The sequence below is a fragment of the Stegodyphus dumicola genome, chromosome 10 (genome assembly GCF_044657685.1).
Source record: "Stegodyphus dumicola isolate Sdum_Otavi_A_Nest chromosome 10, ASM4465768v1".
NCBI lineage: Eukaryota > Metazoa > Arthropoda > Arachnida > Araneae > Eresidae > Stegodyphus > Stegodyphus dumicola.
Genome location: NC_140777.1, coordinates 105366450 through 105388953, shown reverse-complemented (window position 1 = coordinate 105388953; position 22504 = coordinate 105366450). Strand labels below are relative to the sequence as shown.

Genomic DNA, 22504 nt, shown 5'->3' with positions numbered 1-22504 from the left:
TTTAATTCAACAGCAATATCACAAAATATTTAAAGAGCATCTCTTTAGAATTTCCGATACACAGTCTCGCGAGCTGGGGATACTTCCCTCCCCCCCTACAGTGTTGCCATTTCTCGCTTTGGAATCGTTGAGTTTCTTAATCAAAAAACTCATAAATGCTTTACAAAATATGAAATAGTTTACATTAAAAACTGAAGACATAAGTAATAGCAGAAATAAGACGAATGCCAAACTCTAAATCAAATTTCATGAAAGAGCACAAAATCCCTGATAGGAGTACATATAATCAAAACATCTGCAGGGGAAAAAAAAGCATATAACATTAAATAAGACCCTGTTCCACGATTTCCAAAAGAATATGTGCCTACGGTAGCATAAAATTTGTAACAGAATGATTTGACAGTGATAAATGTATTCTAGGAAAAGGATTTTACATTCGCAAATGGAAAATGCACAAAGCGACCTTAAAATAGAAAGAAACGTTTTGTGTTTCAGCAAAGCATGATTGAAGTTCGATTGTATTATTATAAGAAATTAAAATTTCAAAAACTTTTCTCTCTTATTTTTTTTATTACATGAGTTTATTTTCTAAACCAACGACTTTAAACGGATCCAGGCAGTAAAGAATCTGCTACGGCCGACCTAATACCAAAAACAAAATGGAAAGGTAATATTACATATATAGCTATTATTTATAAAATGTTTCGTGACGTTTATTTCTTCTTCCCTTAGAAAAGAAAGGATTAAAAAAAGAATAGATAAAAATAAAAGCTTATATCGATATCATTTTTACTTTTTACTTCCTTGTACGAAGTAAAAAGGAAGTATTGTAATCGCGAAAAGTTTCAGGCAGCATATTTCAAAGAAAATATCCATTTTGACCGCTATCGAATGCAATTTAACGATGTTTTTGCATGATATCTGTACGTAAGGACAGAATAAAAGACTCGTTTCCTCCAAAAAAATTATAAAACTGCTTTAAAATTAATTCTGAAGAGAATTTTTCGTGGCGTCTGTACGAACGTACGTACAAACGTACGTACATATCTTGCATAACTCAAAAACGAGTAACCTCACAACGTTAAAATTTTGTATACAGGACTGCTATAACATGTAAATGTGCACCTCGTATTTTGGTTGCGATCGGCCGCACCAAACGTATATATATATATATATCCACTTTGTTACCCGGCTCAGTGATCTCAGTTTCTTTACTCTTATATGTTTGTAAATTGTACATTTTTTGCTTTAAAAATGATTGAATTATGTTGTTTTTATCTTCCGGTTAAGGTTTTTATGCCTTTCGTAAATCTGTATGCAATATTTTAAAAATTATCAACAATTTTAAAGTTGTTTAACTGCTGCTAATTCTAATAATGTTTTTTGATGGCGGCTATTGTTTGTTTAATTTGAAACAGCAGGATAGTGGATTTGTTGCCAACCTGGAGAAACAAAGCTTTGGAACAACAAAGATAACGCCTTGATTTATTATTGCGAATTAAATCATGCTTAATCCTTTCCGGAATTTTTTCGAGGAAATAAGTGTTTAAGATTTACTTCGTAATTTTTAATACAGATATTTTGAGTTTTTATGTATTTTTGCCTTGTCGCGAAGTGAAAACTGAATTAATTGAATGAGAAATACTCAATCGTCTGTGAAAAAGTGTTTCTTTCTTTTTTTTTTTTTTTCTTTTGTTTTGTTTTGTTTGCTTAATTTCTTTTATACATCGTTCTAGATTTATTATAGTATTTGAATAGAACATGTGGCAACGATTAGATAATTCTTTAAATGATATAAATTTTGTGCATTCTGAGTTATGATATGAACGAAATATAATACTGTTAAGTGAACTTAGCGCCAGAGTATCGCTGTGGTAAACAAATAGAGTGAGTTTTGCAAGAAAAAATGCGTATAATTTAATATTACGTACAATGAAGTCATGTGGTGTACACATCAGATTTTTTTTCATTTTGCCTAAAGAGCATTTGTCATTCTATAGAAAGCCTAGGTATTATTTACAATTCCTGTAATTGTAATTGTAATAATTCTCATATTTCGTACTTGACTAAAAAGTCCGGCATTATACACAAGGCCTAGGCATTCTATAGAACGCCGGCGTTTCATACTTTGCTGATAACATATGTATACTCTTCAAATACAGTTATTTTCTGATTTGTCAAATTATAATATTGGTATTTTAAGAGCTGAATATCAACTTTGGCAAATAAAACAGCATGGAGAGTGAAATAGTTTCTCTATAACATAAGCTTTAGAGACCTGCAATGACCCGTTTTTTTTTTTTTTTTTTTTTTTTTTTTTTTAATATTTCCAAAATTTTGAGAAATATTAACATAGCCAGTGCCAAGTGTATTGAGAAAAGATCGTTTACAGCTCTATAATATTCAACACGTTATTTACGAAATAAAACATATGAAACGCATTTAAATAGATTGTTTGTTGCATATATGTATATAAATGTACGTGTGAAAGAAGACGTTTAAATATTTTTCCAAAGAAAAAGCATTGCAGAATGATCATTAATGTATTATTTGGTGTTTGGTATAAATTAAAAAAATTGATATGGACACCACATGACTTGCCTTTACGGCCTATTAAATTATACACATTTTTTGCTGCACTGCCTTTATTTCCTCGAATTTGATTAGAGATATACTATTAGCATTTTATTATAATTCCATTGTTAATAACATAATTTAATTGAAATGCATATGTACAAATGCCACTTCAATAAGTCGATTTTATTGCTAATATATGATTTTTAAATAAATTTAGAAATGGAAATCTATAAATAAAAACTTGGCAACGGTAGTTTAGCATTATCGTGATGATTGCTTCTTGCAAAATTAAATTCTACGTAGGCAACTGAATTTCACCGTGTCATAATATTTCTCATATAGTGGTGAAATCATGTAAAAAGAGAAAAATACTATTCTGTCACGACGGTATTTAAGATTGGTCAAGTTTCAAGCTAAAAATTTTAGTCCTTTCTCAAAGACAAGGCACAATCTTGACTAAAATAAATGCAATTACGAATATGATAAAGATGTATTGTTTGTTATTGAACTAACTTTAATTTAAGGATTATTTTTTAAAAATATGTTTATAAAATTTTAAAGAAAACGTTGACCTATTGAGGCTATTAAACTGTGAGATTCCGATACCGTAGCTAATGTCTTCTCGGAAACTAGGCTGTTTGTATTTAAAAATGTGGTAAGTTTATTAAGTCGTTTAGTTTTTTAATTTATAGATTCTAATAATTAAAGGTAAAATATTTTTAATAATTACTTTAAGAACTTTTTTTATGCAACGGAATGTTAAGTCTACTTGCGTTATTCTTTGTTTGTTAATGTACTATTCTTCCCTCCCCTTTCATGTTTGAAATATAGTTTACGTGAATAGTAGAATTGCTGAAATATTTCAATAGGAACTTTTCTGTTTGCATACTAACCTCACCATGTCACCTACGCACTCACTTGACCCGCTGTCCACCATTGGGCATTCTGATAGCGTTTTGAACCAATTTTCATATTCTTCTCCTAGTTTTATTATTTATATCTATCTAATCTGTCGTTTATTCGTCTTTCAACTCTTTTCCGTCTGCATTGTGGGATCTGCGTAGGTCTCGGTACAGGTGCTCGAGCTTTATCAAAGGCTTCCATCTGTTTCCTTTTCAGCCGTTTTCATTATGTTTTCAAGGTTCGCTATGTCTGTACGACCTACCTCATTGAAAGTTACGAGTCAGCTGTCTGGCAAACAGCTCTTCTTCCAGCTGTTTTTGAAATATCCCATTAAATAGTGATGTAATTTTACAGAACATAGGTCTAAGCATCCTTACGTCGAAGAAAATAAAGCCTTAGCTATTGGTTGAAAGGTCATTATTATTACAGCCATCGTTCAAGCAGCTAAAAATGATTACTGCTGGATTGCGGAGGGAAGAAAATTCAACGTTATTTCTGATCTGCATTGTAGGGGGGATTAATTTACCCTCTTAGAGCATTTTGAATAGTATGCACTCACATGTACATACATCATAAGGGTTTCAGCTCCACTTTTATATTAACTTAAATTCAGATTATTTTGCCTGTCATAAATAATGTGAAATTCTAAAAGATGTTTTGAATAGTTTGCGAATATAATTTTTGTTCCATCATTATAATATTCTTTTGATATGATTAGCCAGTTTATAGGGGGGGAAAAAATAAATGGTACTCACTTATAAACCCATCTGCCGTTGGCAGAAATTTTGGCAACGGTCGCCAATCGAAAGCGTTACTGGGGAATTCTAAAGGAAGTGAGTCATCTATAACACGATAATTGGCCTGTCGCATGCTAAATCGCGGTAATTGGTCAGTTGATGGGATGGTACATAAGTACCGAAAAAATTTCTGCCATCTTTATTTGTAATTTTTCGGCACTAGTTATACTTTTCATGTCATTCCCTTTCAATTTGGCCTATATTTAAAAATTAAGTTTTTTTTAGCCCAAAGCAGTCAGAAGGGCTATTAATTTCGTTTTGGCATTTTGTGTTGATTCATTTTTCAAATTGTTGCCACCAAATATTATCGCACTAGAATCGGCATAAATGTATGTATGTTTCTCGCATTGTGATAGAACAACGGTACCTAGAGCCATCAGATTTTGAATAACGTAATCCTCCTCTGAATACGGGCATCTGGAAGCAAAAATTTGGAATTTGTTTTATTATCTATTTCATATTTTGTAAAGCATTTATGAGTTTTTTTGATTAAGAAGCTCAACGATTCCAAAGCGAGAAATGGCAACACTGTAGGGGGGGAGGGAAGTATCCCCAGCTCGCGAGACTGTGTATCGGAAATTCTAAAGAGATGCTCTTTAAATATTTTGTGATATTGCTGTTGAATTAAATTTTATGGTTTAAGCGTAAAGAACATGATATTTAATAAATAAAGGTAACACTCAAAATGTGTGTGGGGGGGGGGAACGCCCCTTTGGGCGTAATATGAAAGCTTTCAGATTTTTTATTTATTTATTTTTATGGTTTAAGCGCAAAGAACATGGATATTTAATAAATAAAGGTAACACACAAAACGTGGGAAAAAAAACGCCCCGTTGGGGGTAATATGAAAGCTTTCAGATTTTTTATTTACTTATTTATTTTCTTTTATTTGTCTTCTTCCCAGTTGGCCTTTCCCATAGGGCTGCGGCACTTGTAATCTTAGGAATTAAGTTCTGGTCCTATGTGTTCCTAACTGCTTTCGGGATATCCTCAACAGTGTATTATCTCAGTTAATTGGGAGTTAAATGGATTTTTAGACTTCAGATGAAGATCTAAATTAATAAAAAAAAAAGTGTATTTTTTGGACCGTTTCATTAGCTTGCAAAGCCTCATGGATGATTAACACAGTGGTAGCTTGACGGACTTAACGCGAAGAAGGAACAGTTTGGTTCTAAACCTAAAATTATAAAACGCATTTTGCAAGTCTTATCCTCTAAATTTGAGGTAATAATCCTAAAAAATGAATTAAGTTAGTGCACTAGAGAGAAGTTATTTATTACTTAAACCAAATGATTTTGTAATTTGTTTCTTACACCATTGCATTATTAAAAAAATCTGTTGTGTACATCACGACTTCCTTGTACGGAATATTAAATTATACGCATTTTTTCTTGCATTTCATTTAAACTTATTGGATTGAATTAAATGTACTTCGCCGACAGCGCATGATCCACAATAGAATAAATGCATTCTTTAAAATTCACTCTAGTATTTGTTTACAATAGCAACACTCTGGCGCTAGATTCACTTAACAATATTGTATTTCGTTCATATTATAACTCATAATGCACAAAATTTATATTCTGTAGCAATCTTGCTTTGAGCAAGAAGAAAGGAGGTGAGGACTTTGGCGAACGCCGTTTCCTCCAGTTCGTGAGGAAAATTTATATCATTTAAAAGAATAGAATTATCTAATCGTTGCCACATGTTCTATTCAAATACTATAATAAAGCTAGAATGATGTATAAAAGAAATTAAGCAAACAAAACAAAAAAGAAACAGTTTTTCACACACGATTGAGTATTTCTCATTCAATTAATTCAGTTCTCACTTCGCGAGAAGGCAAAAATACATAGAAACTCAAAATATCTATATTAAAAATTACGAAGTAAATCTTAAACACTTATTTCCTCGAAAAAATTCCAGAAAGGATTAAGCATGATTTAATTGGCAATAATAAATAAAGGCGTTATCTTTGTTGTTGCGAAGCTAAGTTTCTCTAGATTGGCAACAAATCCACTAGTCAGCTGTTTCAAATGTAAACAATCAATGGCCGCCATCAAAAAAAGGCTTAGCGGCACTTAAACAACTTTAAAATTGTTGATAATTTTAAAAATATTGCATACATATTTACGAAAGGCATAAAAACCTTAACCGGAAGATAAAAACAACATAATTCAATCATTTTTAAAGCAAAAAATCTACAATTTACAAACATGTAAGAGTAAAGAAACTGAGATCACTGAGCCGGGTAACAAAGTGGATATATATATATATACGTTTGGTGCGGCCGATCGCAACCAAAATACGAGGTGCACATCTACATGTCATAGCAGTCCTGTATACAAAATTTCAACGTTGTGAGGTTACTCGTTTTTGAGTTATGCAAGATATGTACGTACGTACGTACGTACGTTCGTACAGACGCCACGAAAAATTCTCTTCAGAATTAATTTTAAAGCAGTTTTATAATTTTTTTGGAGGAAACGAGTCTTTTATTCTGTCCTTACGTACAGATATCATGCAAAAACATCGTTAAATTGCATTCGATAGCGGTCAAAATGGATATTTTCTTTGAAATATGCTGCCTGAAACTTTTCGCGATTACAATACTTCCTTTTTACTTCGTACAAGGAAGTAAAAAGTAAAAATGATATCGATATAAGCTTTTATTTTTATCTATTCTTTTTTTAATCCTTTCTTTTCTAAGGGAAGAAGAAATAAACGTCACGAAACATTTTATAAATAATAGCTATATATGTAATATTACCTTTCCATTTTGTTTTTGGTATTAGGTCGGCCGTAGCAGATTCTTTACTGCCTGGATCCGTTTAAAGTCGTTGGTTTAGAAAATAAACTCATGTAATAAAAAAAATAAGAGAGAAAAGTTTTTGAAATTTTAATTTCTTATAATAATACAATCGAACTTCAATCATGCTTTGCTGAAACACAAAACGTTTCTTTCTATTTTAAGGTCGCTTTGTGCATTTTCCATTTGCGAATGTAAAATCCTTTTCCTAGAATACATTTATCACTGTCAAATCATTCTGTTACAAATTTTATGCTACCGTAGGCACATATTCTTTTGGAAATCGTGGAACAGGGTCTTATTTAATGTTATATGCTTTTTTTTCCCCTGCAGATGTTTTGATTATATGTACTCCTTGTGCTCTTTCATGAAATTTGATTTAGAGTTTGGCATTCGTCTTATTTCTGCTATTACTTATGTCTTCAGTTTTTAACGTAAACTTTAACGAGTCGCATTTGGCAGCAAAACTAGAATGAATTCGTTTGCATTGAGAAAATTCCATCAGTTGAATGTAGTTTCTCAAATCTTATTTGAAGGGAAATTGCACTAGATTTGAAATAAAGATTATTCTCGCTTTTGTCCCACTCCCTTTTAGCTTGTTTTTGATATATTGATTAATGCTAGGAATTGTAAAATGCATGGTAAATCCTTTTATGAAAAATTCGCGTGTTAGCCGTTTTTTGGATCTGCTTTTAACTATTCTTGAGTGAACTTCTATATGTATGCATGCATTCGATTTTGGTTATTCAAAAGTATGTATTGAAATCGGATAAAGTTAATCAGATTAATCGGTTACAAACATTCAGGAGAGGTAGAGTACACTTAGACGATGGAAAATCGGTCCTTTTATTCGAAAGAAGTTTAGTCGTAAGGGAAAATCGTGGAATTTGAGCCAAATTATCCCCCTCACACAGAACATGGAGGTACCTCCATGACACAGAAGGGGAAAACGAAGTAGGTTTCAAGTAACTAAACGCTTCTTACTTAGGCTCGCAACTTTGCCCGCCTTATTCCGGCATTAACTTTTCTTAAGTTAACGCCGTTAGTAAGTCTTCAACTGGCTGAAATTTGGCGACCGTTTGCCAAATTATAATATTAACTAATAGCATTAACTTCCACACATCAGACTACTTGACGTTTTTTTCCCGTTCGGTCATATTTTAAACGAAATTATTCAGCATACAATACAGTTTGTTTTGATTTGAACGTGTTTAAGAATTAAGTACTGAAATAAACATGAACTGGAAGGACGAAAAATGCTCTTCTTTGTAATTCTGACTTAAAAAAAAAAAAAAAAAAATATTAAGAAAAACAAAAATGCGGGGATTTATAAATAACTCCTTTTCTTAATACGTATTAAAAGTAATTAGTTAATTCAGCTAGACTGATATTTCTGTCTTCGATATACTATTTAAAAAACGGTAAAGCTTTCAAATTTTATCCTTGGAAGACGGTACTTTCATTTTAATTTCCGGTTATTTAATTAAATTAACTTTCATAGCAGAAAATATAAAAATTAATTTATTTATGTGTGTTATGACTTATTATTATTATTTAAAAATGAAACGAAGCAACAAGCGTAAAATGAATGGCAAATGGCTGCATTCTGACCTTTTAATTCAATCTCATGTTTGATATTTCAGCATTAGGCGCAGAAAATGTAATGAGCATTAGTGAATCGTTAAAGCTTTAAAAATACCGAAATACTGAATACTTATTGAAAACAGTTTAAAAAAATTCTAAAACTGTGGAAGGTTGATTCAAACTAATTTATCTCGGGAAAAGGGAATATCTCTATGATAACATGCCCAAGTTTTATCTCGTAATACTATGTGAGTATTTTGACATTTCGCAGATCTCTAGATTTCCTAAGGTATTTATTAAAAAAAAAAAAAAAAAAAAGTTCCGCATGTAAGTTGTTGCGCGAGTCTTAATGCTTTATTAGAGAATCAAGTATATGTGTTTTTATCGCATTAATTTGCTTTCGCTTTATCTGACCGTTTCAGTTTAAACCGAATCGTGTGTGGCTAACACGGTTGATTCAGCTTCTGTTTGTCCTGGGATATTTAACCAGTTGTTAAATGTAGGTGATTGCTTCGGTTAATAACCTTGCCTTTTATGTTGACTTGTATAAGTTTGCAGATTATTGGTAGGTAGCTCCTCGGCAAGAACTGTAATTGCAATGTGCTGTGTTATAAGATTGAAAAATGGAGACGTAAGTTCATCGTCGTCTTTTCGTTCGCCGACATAGTGAAGAGTCCAGTTTTAGTTCAAAGCATTTATAAGAAATTACCTCAAAGCTTTAATCAACTGCACTGTGATGTGATGAAGGGAATTTTATATTCGTTTGTTAATTTAATCGATTTTGGTAAAGCACGCGAGGATTGCTTTTATTTATTTATATTTGCCTTTTTAATAATACTATGATGTGCAAAATTAAGAAAATTAATAAAATTTATAGGAAATATGTCCTCCTTCAGTAGACATGACCTCTAGAATGCTCTTAGACATTGACTCTACTAGTCTTTGTGCATATATATATTTTTATTTTATCATAGAACCACACTTTTATAGTGTACTTGACATGTGTTCTTTTGTCGTACAATCCATTTTGCTAAAATGTTCCTTTAGAACAGTGGTCGTCAAACTTATGAAGCTTCTGAGCTACCATATCGTTTTTAAATCCTACTGTGAGCTACCCAAAAGAACTGCGAACTTTTTAAAAAATATATTATATTTGTTTATTGCCTGTGAACTTACATTTCTAGTAGATATGAAATCAATTTTAATTAAACTATGCATAACAAAACGAAATTGAAATTGAATTGTACACAAGAAAGAAACTGAAGTGTAGTTAGTAATAAATAACAAATATAATAACAGACTTTTTTATCAGACGTATTAGCACTAATGAGAAACATGAAACTCTTTTTCTTGGCTTTTTTGTCATCAACAAGTTTTTTAATGTTGGGAGAATAGGTAGTGGCTGCCATTCGAATACAGTTGTCTAAGTGTTCATCAGTGAGTCTGTTTCTGTATTTATTTGTAATAAATTTCATTCTGGGAAAAAAATCTCACACAGTTATGTAGCACTGAACATTGCCTTCACTTTGAGACAAACCTGGACCAAAATTAGGTATTTTTCTTAAGGAACAAGAGACCAAATATTTTCATAAATTAAGGAAAGCAATTTTACAGTTAAATCATATTTAAAATCAATCAGTTGCAACTCCACTGCAGCATTGTCTTCTTGAAAATCAAAATGCTCTATGACACAATTAGAGAAAACCTTTAGCATCAATCTGTATAAAAGGCGGTTTAACAAACTGTGCAACAATTGAAATCCTTTTGAAATCTTAAAAGCATTTGTTGAATCACTTCTCAAATCTGAAGTAATTTTTTTTAAAACATTATTTTCTGTTGTACAGAGGCGTTGAAGACCCTTACTTGTAAAGGGTTTGTTTCAAACAGGCAATGTATTTGTATTCACCTTGATATTTTTTTTTCCACCGCTCCAGCTTTTTTGAGAATGAAGCAACATCTGAAATTGTCCGCCAGTATCTTTATCCTTACCTTGAAGTTGCAAGTTAAGGATATTTAACTTTTCGGTGACGTTTGCTGGAAAAGCAAAATCCTGCAGCCAAATCGGATCTTCGCGGAAGAATTCGCTTCGTTCTTTCAAAAATTTTACTAAGGCAGGAAGCTTACTCTTGAAAATGTTGCAAAATTCTGTCTCTACTCAACCGACGAACTTCTGTATGAAGTATTAGACCACCATACTGGCAATCTAGTCCATCAGTCAGTGCTCTGAACAAACGTCTTTGAGTTGCATGTGCTCTAACTTCGTTTACTATTTTTATGACTATTTTAATTGCATTGTTCATACTTAAAAACATTCCAAACAGTGACTCCTGGTGTATTACAGAAATTTAGGAAAGCTTTCGTCTTTACGACACAAGGTTTATAAATCCCTTCTCTCTGCCTACCACCGCAGGAGCTCCATCAATTTGTTAAGCCCACCAACTTATTTATAGGAATATTTTCAGAGTTAATAAAATCTTTAATTACTAAAAATATGCCCTGTCCTCGTAACGGTTTAATCTTTACCAGCTCCTATCTTACTCAGAAATTATCAAAAACCATGCTTGCAAAAACGGACTGAGCTGTATCAACTTATCAGTCAATTCGTCAAGTTGGCAGGGAGAAATAGCTGCAGCGATCCAAATCAGTTATGAGGTTGTAACATCAGAACTCCTAACCTCAACGCATCTCATTACAGTATTTGCAGAAAGCTTTATACAGATTTAATAGCAGACATTATCTCAGTTGCAGTTTTGATTATTTCTCAGCCTTCATATGGTTTCTTATTCTCTGCAATAATATTTGAAATTCAGAATGATGCCTCAGTTGCTGCATTTTCTTGTTTAATGGTTTAAAAAAATTCATTTTTTGAGCATTAAGTTTGGATTTTAGCTGTCTTACTTTGTCTTTCCTTAGAGCAGAATTCAGTGGGAAATCCTTTTCAATCTCCGTTCGGTTTTGAAGTGACGTTCTCTTTCTTCCACACTTGCATAGCACAATAAACCCACACATTTGTCCTTTACATGGGTAAAGAAGTAATCGGTTTCCCATTCCGAATGAAAGTGATATGTTTTTTGCTTGAGTACGCCATCATTAGAATAGACCTAGCTTAGTACCAATGCGTAAGTCAAACTATCCGTGTTAGCAAATGTCTAATATACAAACGAAAAACATCACGTGCACAACCTCACCCATATACAGTCAACTGTACCATGAGGCTGACAATAGCATTTGCGCAGGAGAAATAAGCAGTTGTCAGCCTCAGCTCAGTGGAGGAATCAAGGACAGGCAAGCGATAACGCGATCTATCGAAAATGTCTCCGATCGACTGTTTGGCGATCACTGCTTTAGAATGTGCCACAAGTTTTAGTTCGGATTTAAGTCTGGTGAATTTCTAGGCCAATTCAGCACAAAATTTTGTTTTCCAACATGAATATTCTGACAGATTTCGAATTGTGGCATGGAGCGTAGGTCATTTGAAATGCCCCTGCAAAGGTTTTCAAGAATATCACAATTACATTTTACAATTCGTATATACTTCCATGAATTCATCATTCCATCAATAGAATGAATGAATTTGATTTCAAGTGCCATCTGCAGGGGGAACCCCCAAAAAAATCTGTTTTCGAGGGTATTTTACGGTTTGTTGGATACGTTTACTATTTATTCACCCTTACTTCGTGTTGCAACATTAGATATGTATCCATCAACAAATAAGTGACTCTCATCGCTGAAAAATCATTCTTTTCCAGTCATTTATGGTACAAGATTTGCATTTTTTGGCCCATAATAATCGATTTTGCTTCATTTCTTGAGCAAAGTTTTTCTTAATTTGTGAGTTTTTATTAATTTTGTAATTTTCTTAATGTGTGAGAAGTTTTTCTTAATTTGCTTTCTCGCCTTCCCATTAGCAGTGAGAAATTTACGCCGCGCATTTGAAGGATGATTATCAATACCAATCAATAATAGATCTCCTTTAAGGTCTTTGCGAGTTTTTGTTGGATTAATAATGCTATTTCGGAGTAGGAATCGATTATATTTTGGATGTTTTTTTCTTTGCACATTTGTCCTTGCTTTCTGGAGAAAATGATCCAGTTTTATTGCGTCTCATCAGAATTCAAGGAACGTTCGATTTTCCAGTACCAACTGCGGAAGCAGTATTTATTATAGTAATAAATGTGTTGCTGCTAAGTGCTATAATCTCTGCTCATTTTCTAGACGTTGTATTCATTTTTAGAATACTAGAATGAACGAATGCAAAATGCATTTAAAAAGTATGAAAAGATAAGTTCCTCTTCTCACAGAAACAGGCATAAAAATAATACAGTTATCCTAATTCAATGTCTAAACCAATTCTAAGTACTCAAAAACAGACATCCAGACAAAATTAAGGCAGACAAACTGCTTTGAGAAACCTGCTGTCTCCATCTCGCAGCCAAATTTAAATTCTGTGAAAATATCGCTTTATCCCACTTTATTTGTATACTAAAGTACTACTTTATGACAGAGAAAGAAATGTACCGTTCAAAAGTCTTTTATGTGTGCATGAATATCAGTAAAACTCATAGTGCAGATACGTCTGAAAACCGCGCATGATATCGAACTGGGATCTACACTCATGTCCATAAATTAAGGATAATGCAAAATCAGGCAAAGGAAGAGTTAGAAGCAAAACAAATTTGACTTATTTGTAAAGCTTATTTATTAAACAAAAGATAAAGAGAGAGAGGAAAAAAAAAAAAAAAAAAAGATGCTATATGTTTGATATTATTAAAAAAATTAGCGATTTTTTCTCCCTGGAGCAAATAAAAAAAACTATTTACAAAAAAACCATTTATTACATGGTTGGTATGATTGTTAATACATTGTATGTCCCCCAGACAATGCAATACAGTCCGTACAACGCCTAGCCGTGCTGAGTATCAAATTATCGATCTGATCTTGGGCGGGGGGGGATATTACACCACTCAAAAAGCAATGCTCTCCGAAGTTCCGGTAGATATATAAAAGGAGGTTGACGGGCTGCAACTCGTCGGCCAAGTATGTCCCACACGTGCTCTACTGGATTCAAGTCCGGTGAGAATGCTGGCCAGTCCATACGGGTGATATCTTCCAATTGAAGGCATTCGCTTACGATGTTTGCACGGTGAGGACGGGCGTTGTCATCCATAAACACAAATTGTGCCCCCATGGCGCCCTGAAACAAACGTACATGTTGTTTCAGAATGACGTCCCGATAGATTTGGCTTGTTATGGTTCCAATTTGAACATGCAGGTCAGTTCTGGAACTCAGAATAATTCCACCCCAAACGAGCACTCCTGCACCACCGTGACGGTGTCGTTCAATGATGTTTTCTTGGTAGTAACGGGTACCTGGAGCTCTCCATATGAAAGTCCGGCGAGAATCAGACGGAAAGCTAAACCTGGACGCGTCGGAAAACATCACACAAGCCCACTGTTGCGGTGTCCACAATGCATGCTCTCTACTCCAGGCTAACCGCAGGCGACAGTGAATTGCAGTAAGTAGAACGCATCTGACAGGTCTACGAGCATATAGACCAATCTGCCCTAAGCGTCTGTGCACGGTCTGCCTTGAAATTGTCTGTGACCAGTGGCTGAAGAGAGCTGACGAGACAGGTCTGAGGCTGTGCTCCGCCTGTTTCTTTTTGTAGTAACTGCCAAATATCGGTCCTCATTGGGCGTTGTAACTCTGGGGCGACCTGTGCTGTAACGTCTACTCACGTTACCATCATCTTGGAATCGTTGCCAAAGCCTGGAGATGACACTCTGGGCAATTCCAAGTTCGTCTGATACTTCCAGTTGAGTACGCCCACATTCCAGACGGCCGATAATTCTACCACGTAAAAAATCACGTCCAAATGCGTCCTTTGTGTCATAACTATTCGGTTATTGCACTGAAATGCTTATAAAGCGCCTGCGAGCAATTTTACTTCGTTGCCTGTATTCCTTATATATCACTCTCTTACACTCTCGTCATTGTGACGTACCATCGGTGTCATCTGGTTACTTCCTGAAATTTGCATATGATTCTTGAAGATGTGTGTAGTGATTTTACAGGTGATCTATTTATTTTAGAGTTCGATTTAGAGTTTATTTTAGAGTCTGCGTGACTCCGAATTATCCTTAATTTATGGACATGAGTGTAATATGGGGTTATGATTCTCCCTCACAGTTAGACAGATCGCAGAGCGTCACGTCATGCTTGACGAGAGGCAGTTGAGGAGTCCCCATGGCAGTCGGTCTCACTCCAACGAGGCAATTTTCAGTTCCGGCATGATTCTCGGAGCGGGATGGTGAAATGAAATTGCTCTCCCGAGAGCATCCCAAATATGCTCTATAGGGTTAAGTTCGGGGATTTGGCTAGCTAATCCATGCGGCGAATGTCCTCAGTTGACGGGTAATTGTCGGCGAGCTAAGCCCTATGTGGACGAGCGTTGTCGTCCATTAATAGGAATCCAAGTCCAACTGCGCCCCTGAAAAGTCGAACATACGACTCTAAGCTTTCCTTACTATACCTCATAGGCAGTCAGTGAGCTTTTGTCAAAGACATACAGGCGCGCGCGGCCGTTCAACATAATGCCTGTCCAAGCCCTTACGCATCCACCACCGTTATGAGCTTTTCCCTGATGAGGGAGGGACGGTTTCGTGTTCCAGGCTCTCTCCAGATACAGGTACGTCGTGAATCAGTGTCCACGCTGAATTTCAACTGATCTGTAAGAAGCACGGTGCTTCACTGAAGTTTGGCCTAAGACATGTAGTCTACACCATGTTAAATGTGCTGTCTTGTGTGTTGCAGTGAGCTGGACGCAAATAGCGGGTTTTCTGGCATAGAATCTATCTCATAAAGGCTTCGGGCAACCGTAACTGTAGATCGTGAAACTCCGGCTCCAATGGCAGCATGTAGCTTACGTGAGAGTTGTGAAGCTGTAGCAGTCCTGTGTGGCCGCACTGAAAGTATCAAATAACGATCCTTATTCGTCGTTGGGGACCTAGTCCAGGTCTTCTCGACATGGATCCAGTGTTTCAAAACTGTTTCTATAAATTACAGACGGCATTGAACTCTGTAGCCACTTTGGCTTGTGATTGCCCTGACTTTGCTTGATATCTTACAAAATTCACCCAACTCTTGCGAAAAAGACCGGAGAAATCCTGAAGGAGTACAAGCATCCAGATTGCCGAAAATCAATCGTGCTGTTATATCCTCACAGCTCTGCATGGCATCACATGCACGCTTACGTATTTGACTCTGAATATTTGCATAATTAGTATCATTGTTTGGATACTTTTCATAAAAATTGACATAATTTGAAAAGTTTCTTAATTTTGCACACGAAAGTACACACGTATTGATGGAATTTATGTCCTTTCTTCAAAATAGTGTTTTTGTTTTGTATTCTCCTTTTTGTATCTTTGGAGCATATTCTTTAAAATGGAAGCTAATACATAATTTGTATTATGTTATCATGATGGTATATTTTGTGGAACACGAGATGTTAAATTTTAAAATTAGATTCTACCCCCTCGCAGAAAAAAAAAAAAAAAAAAGAAAGAAAGAAAGAAAGAAAGAAATCGTTTGAGAAAAGAAAGCATTGCATAAAGAAAGCAGAATAAAACATCGTCGTAGGAAACAAAGAGGTTCAAAAACTTCGTAGTTTTTAAGCATACAGTTTCGCAGTTTTTGAACGTATATAATAATAGTGGAAAATATCTCAATAAAAAGGCTATGTTTTCAGAATGCATATTTGCCTTTCCTGTTTGTTTCAGAATGTATGTTTCATTGATACAATGCATGCTTGTTTAAATGCATGTTTGAATTTCTAATCTAACTTTATATAAGGAATTAATTATTAAGACGACATAGTCAACTACATAAGTTTAAAATTCTGTTAACAGCTATACAAAGCTTTAACTTTTTACTCATTTTCAGCTTTTGAATGCTCAAGTTTCCTTTTTGCATTTTTAGTAAAAACTTATTAGTTAATTAAAATATGATATATAAAGGTAGCAGTATACCTCATTCCTTCTTGAGTTCGCAAATCATTTGTGCAAACGCACGCATTTAAAACTTTTAAAGTCTTGGAAGATATATATGCCTGTGATTTTTATCATCATACGATGAATTGTAGGTGCTGTATATTTTACCACGATATTTTAAAATCGCGAAGCTTTTGAATCGCTTTATTTTCCATGACGTTTTATACCATTACATTTTAGAACTGCACTGTTTGCTCCTTGCCTTTTTTTTCTTCTACGATGATTTTTCATTGCCTTGTTTTCTCTGTGACGTATCCGTCCGCGGTGTTTCCGCCTGTAACCGGAAATCAGTGTTGTAATAATTAGTTTATTTCTCGAAATATACTAGAACTACTTGATGATATTCTTTTGGAAGAAAATGAAATACAAATAACTTTGAGTTATATTACTGTAATATGTTACTTCAAGTGAACGAAGCTTCAAGCCTGAGACACTTGAGATCTATCTATATGACAGAATAACGCATGAAGCATTTTATATTTCAAATTTTACGCCAAAGCAGACGAGCATAGGATAATATATATATATTCATTAGTAATCTGTTCCTCTAGATGTATTCAAAGGACTATGGGTTGCTAACCAAACGGTTCTTTGCTTTTCTGGTTTAAGCCTGTGCTGGAGCAGATTAATTGTCAACCGCTACAGTGGTTAGCGTCGCTGACTGCTGTGCCGAAGGGTCTGGTTTCGAATCCCGAAGAAGGCATGGATGTTTGTAAATGTATAGTGTCAGTGAGGCATGGCGTGACTCTAAGTATGCGGCGAGCCGAATGTCCTCTCGTGTGGTTTGTTGGAAGGAGAAGGCGAGTGAGAGACCTTCGGACCCGTCTTCCCTGGGGTGCTCTCCATCAAAATTTGGAGAACTGAGAAAAATCACACTGTCACCTGAATGGTGCTCAAGGATATTGCCAACGGCAGGAGTATTCTAGCGCTCCTTACCATGAGGTATTTTGTGGGCTTGGGCTTAATATGTCAGACAAGTAAGCATAAGCAACAACAACAACTATCATTAACTCTAGAATTCCGCGAACGGGTTGGTCGCACGGGTATTATCGTGGTTTTTCCCACCTTTAAAATATGAGTCAGTGTCCTTTAAGAAGTTCTCCCTGAAAATCTTCCTCTCCTTAGGCTAATAGACATTGTATACTTTATTATAATTGAATGATCAAGCAAAATCTCTCACCCTCATCCTAACACTTGTATTCCCACTATGGTAAGCACATTTCAGCCTTCAGTGTGCGCTTGTTTTCCTGATTCAAAACTGAAAGTGCATTTTGTACGGAATTTTACTCTGCCTATATATTTATCACGTTTTATTTCGGATTTGATTTCATATTTCGAGCCTTGGAAAGTTCACTGATTTGTCTTTTATGAATTATCATATTCTTCTGCATAGTTTTCACATCTTTACTTTAGTGACTTTTCTTGAAGGGGAGGGAGAGGATAATACTCAGTATTTTTATGTCAAAAATACATTAAGCGCAGCCACAATGAAAGAAATGAAGGAAGTAGAGAAAAAGGATATCTGTGATGCTTATTTGAGGCTTTCTGGCAGAAAGAAGAGACTGTATAATCAAAATTTCTCTTTTTCGTTCGATTTCCTTTTGCTTAAGTGCAATTTCAAAATTATTTTAATCACCCTTTAAAAAAATAAGATGTAGTTTTCGACCGTAGCCGTGCCTATGCATGCGAATGAAACAACTGGTGGGATTTCAGTTAGCCCCTTGTTTCTGCAAGTGATTTATTCGTTTTGTTGTCTCAGAATTTTTTTTTTTTTAATATGACAGTATAGGGAAGCGTAATCGCATTTTGCTCCGTAATTAAAACCTCGTTTGTACAGGCGCATAAATTAATGAAAAAAGAAAGCATTAACAGAATAAAATAGAAAGAAAAGCTCATCAGCAGAACTGCTTTCCGTTAATGCTAACATAGTGACATTTTTTAAATATATTTTCGTGTTTTTGATTTTGTTCATCTGGAGAATGGTATTTGACGTAGCTTTTAATTACCATAATGTGCATCGATTTTCTTTAGGATTCTGTTTAAAAGCGTTCCACCGCTTTTTCATTCTTTCAATACTCGGAGAAATTAATTAGCTTTTCTACATGCGTCCCGGTGTCGTCCGACACATGTTGCGTGTCGTTGACTTAAATTCCAATAATTACAAATGTTAATTCCCGGTAATTCTGCTTTTTTTTTACTTTTTAAAGCTAGATGACTTCCATTCCAGATGTCAGCATGATAGTTATCAAAGAGTATATTATGGCAAACGCCTTTTTACTCCATTACTGTAATTATCATTTAAAATAGTTAAAGTATAGGGTTATAGTTAGTGTATGCAGGGAGATGTATCATTTCTGTGCTGTTCGATAGAGCTCACGTGTTGAAGAAATTTTTTTATTTACATTGACATATTCTTATAGTTGCGATTTAGTTACTGTTCTTCATAGGTATTTAAATAATGTTATTAGCTGATAACTAAGTTTGTTTGGGTCAAATTTTGAAATTAATTTTGATCCTCTCCTACAGAACTGATTTTCTAAAAATTTTACGCTTATACTTGTTTGCGATAGTAATATTCCACTGAAGCGTTTTCAAATTCGAAATAGTTTTCTTCTTCTTAATGATAAACTAATTATATTTCTTAATGATAAACTAATTATCACAGAAGCACTGTATTTAAAAAATTCCAAATAAAGTTTATTATTTATTTATTTATTTATTTATTTTCCAGAATTTCTAAGGAAATTTACTGAATTTTAGCGATTTTTCAGCTGTCCTGCTGATGATGGTTTTCTCATTCAGAAGATTCACATCTTCATTATTAGAAGCTTTATGATCATAAGTGTTGTTGAGATTGAATATCTAAAGCAAACAAGAATTTAAAGGAATTGAATGTAACTTAGGTCGGATGGGATGGGGGAAGGATGTTCTCGCGCGATTAGGAATAACTTTCTTGCATTCAAAGATTGTAATTTTCTTTCCTTGTATTTTTCGCGATTCACTTAAAATGGAAAACTTAAAAAAATTAAATGCACTGAAAGGTTAAGATGAATTTTTTAAATTACTCTGAAAGTTTTGATCATATGGAATAAAAAATAAAATCACGGGTCGCTTATACAAGAATTGTCTTTTGGGGCTGAATTTCAATGAATAATAGAAGAAAGTTTATTTTATGTTATTTCTTATGTTAAAGGTTTTCTGCATATCTGTTTTTTTCCCATCCGGAAATGCAAATTAATCAAATTAAATAACGGCGTTTGAAGAGATAGAGAGCTGTTGACAACAGCTTGGTGTTGCTGCAGTTCTCATTCTTCACCTGCCGACTGGATAGTATTCGGTGAGTTTTGGCTTCTGCTAACATTTATTTGCGTTTAGATGGCTTCAGGTTTTAATTTTCTAATATCCTTTGTAAATATTTAAAGTGTTGTTTTATTTTTCAAGCATGCAAGAAGTCGATATTAAGTTTTATTAATGTTTTAGTTTTGTAACTTCTGTCTCTACAAAGAAACATTTGTTTTTACTGCTGTTTTACTCAGTTTGTACTTTTGAATTCTAAAGTAAACCATGGGACGAAAACTTGTGTAGTCAAGGTATAAGGTATTTCTTCCGCCTCCTAGCATGCCTTCATAGTGTAGTGGTCAGCACGCTGGGCGCGTATTCCAGAGGTCCGTGGTTCGATTCCCGGCGACTGCTTTGCTCATTTTTCATCTCTTCTGCTTCCAATTAACCTAATGTCTCTACAGTGGCCACCGAACTAAAAGGGTGGTGGATGATGATTCTCCACACTCAGGATTTGGCGATTGGGTCCCCTAAACCCCAGTCGCCTTAAAGAAGAGTTTATAAGATATTTTTCACGCCTTCGTAGTGTAGTGGTCAGCACGCTGGGTGCATATTCCAGGGGTTCGTGGTTCGATTCCCTGCGAGGGCGTTGCTCATTTTTCATCTCTCCTGCTTCTAATTAACCTAATGTCTCTACAAAGGAAGGTAAGCAACCGATTTAGATTTGGCGAATTTAGATAGAAACGATATGTATCAGAAAAGGTGACATATAATTTTCTTAAATTTCTCTTTAGCAGTTTCGATAGTCCTCATTGTTAATAACCCCATGATTTATTATTAAGTTGCATATAACTGAAAATCCGTCTACATTTCAGGAAGGTAAGGAGGTGCTTTAGATTTAATGAAGTTTAGTTATAACTCCTGGAGTGGGTTCCAACTATGAATGCCAATAACTATAAAACCAAGGTATTATGAGTGGAAAATTATGACTAGCAGAAGAGCCCAGACAAAAGAGTTAGAACACTTTAAATTTATTCTACCTCACCACTTGTGAGCGTTTAAATTAAAATATGCAATCACAAATTTACTACCCAACTGGAATCTGGTTTCTTTCACAGAGGTTAAAAATTCAACATTTTAGATCTAACCTGTACAGAGACTTGAAGATTACCTAGAGTACGACAGAATTTTGAATACATACTTACCAAGCAGGATCTAACTTCCGCATAAAGTAATTCCGCTTTTCTCTTATCTGCAGGGCTGCGAAAGCAGACCAAAACTTTCACACTGCTATTCGTAAAATTCCATTCTTTATAGTAAAACTGCTTGCCACCCAAAATCTACATAAATTCTGGAACGAGCGAACCTCATAGCGAAAACCGGCAGAAAGGGAAAAATTAAATTAACATTTCATTAGTAAAACTTAAATATAAATGCCACAAAGTTTAATCTTACAAGTAATAGTAATAGAAGTATTTCTAAGTTCATATAGTTTTAAGTATATATACAAGTAATAATATAAGAACGATTCCCTGTAATTGTCTTTAAATTTCTCCCTAGAAATTTTGATTTAAAGCCCTCCACTGTTAGTAGCCTCACGATTTAATATCTAGCAGCTTACGATTATTGAATATTAGGATAGCTAAAATAATACTTTTTTCCCCATTTCTTATTGCTTTTACATAAAACCGGGCAGTTAAAAAAAAAAAAAAAATTCCGAGTGAAAGCTTGTCATTTGGCAGCATTTGCCCAGCCGCTTCTGTTCTCTTTCTGTCAAATTTCGGTAGTTAGCAGAATATTTCAACCTTGTTTATTGTTATTACGCCCCAAACAAAAGTCATGCAATGTCTTCCAAGTATTCAATGAAATTCTATATTTAAATTTTCAAAATTAAATAACTACTCAGATTTGTAATTAATAAAATTGTCCATTTCAGGAATTTCTTTTTTTTTTTTTCCCGAATACTGCAGTATATTAAATGCATTAATTGACAGAACTCTCCCAATTAATGCATAGACCGGTAATATCCACAATATTATAAACAGAACAGTTTAAAATTTTACAATTGCCTTTAAACTTTCAAGTGAAATGACGTTTTTGATGTACCTCATTTCAAATAGAAATTAAGAAAAATGATGTGAACACCACATGACTTCCAAGTTTTCAAATTAAATATCCTGATCGATTTCTATCGGACGGGAGGTGAACTTCTTATAGTTTTTTTTTTTTTTTTTTTTTTTTTTTTTTTTTTTTTCATAACGAGTATAAAACTTTCTCAAATATAAGTATAGGAAACGAGTGACTACATTAAAAGTTAGATTTCAAAGTCCATGACTGCAACCAATTATTGTCAAAATAAGGGCCGGGTACGGACTTTTAAGCCGGCTAAGGGCCTTATATGTAGATGTGTGTGTTTATGTTTGCACTACTAGATTTTATATCAGTTCCATATACAAAATTTCAACGTTCTACAGGTTATTTTTATCAAAATGACCGTTCCCAT

At 34.3% G+C, this 22504-nt stretch overlaps 1 protein-coding gene across 1 annotated transcript in view; it reads left to right on the top strand.

The window, feature by feature from the left end:
* Positions 1-22504, top strand: part of LOC118192992 (phosphatase and actin regulator 2-like) — a 290734-nt gene that overhangs the window by 86842 nt on the left and 181388 nt on the right. The window lies entirely within an intron of this gene.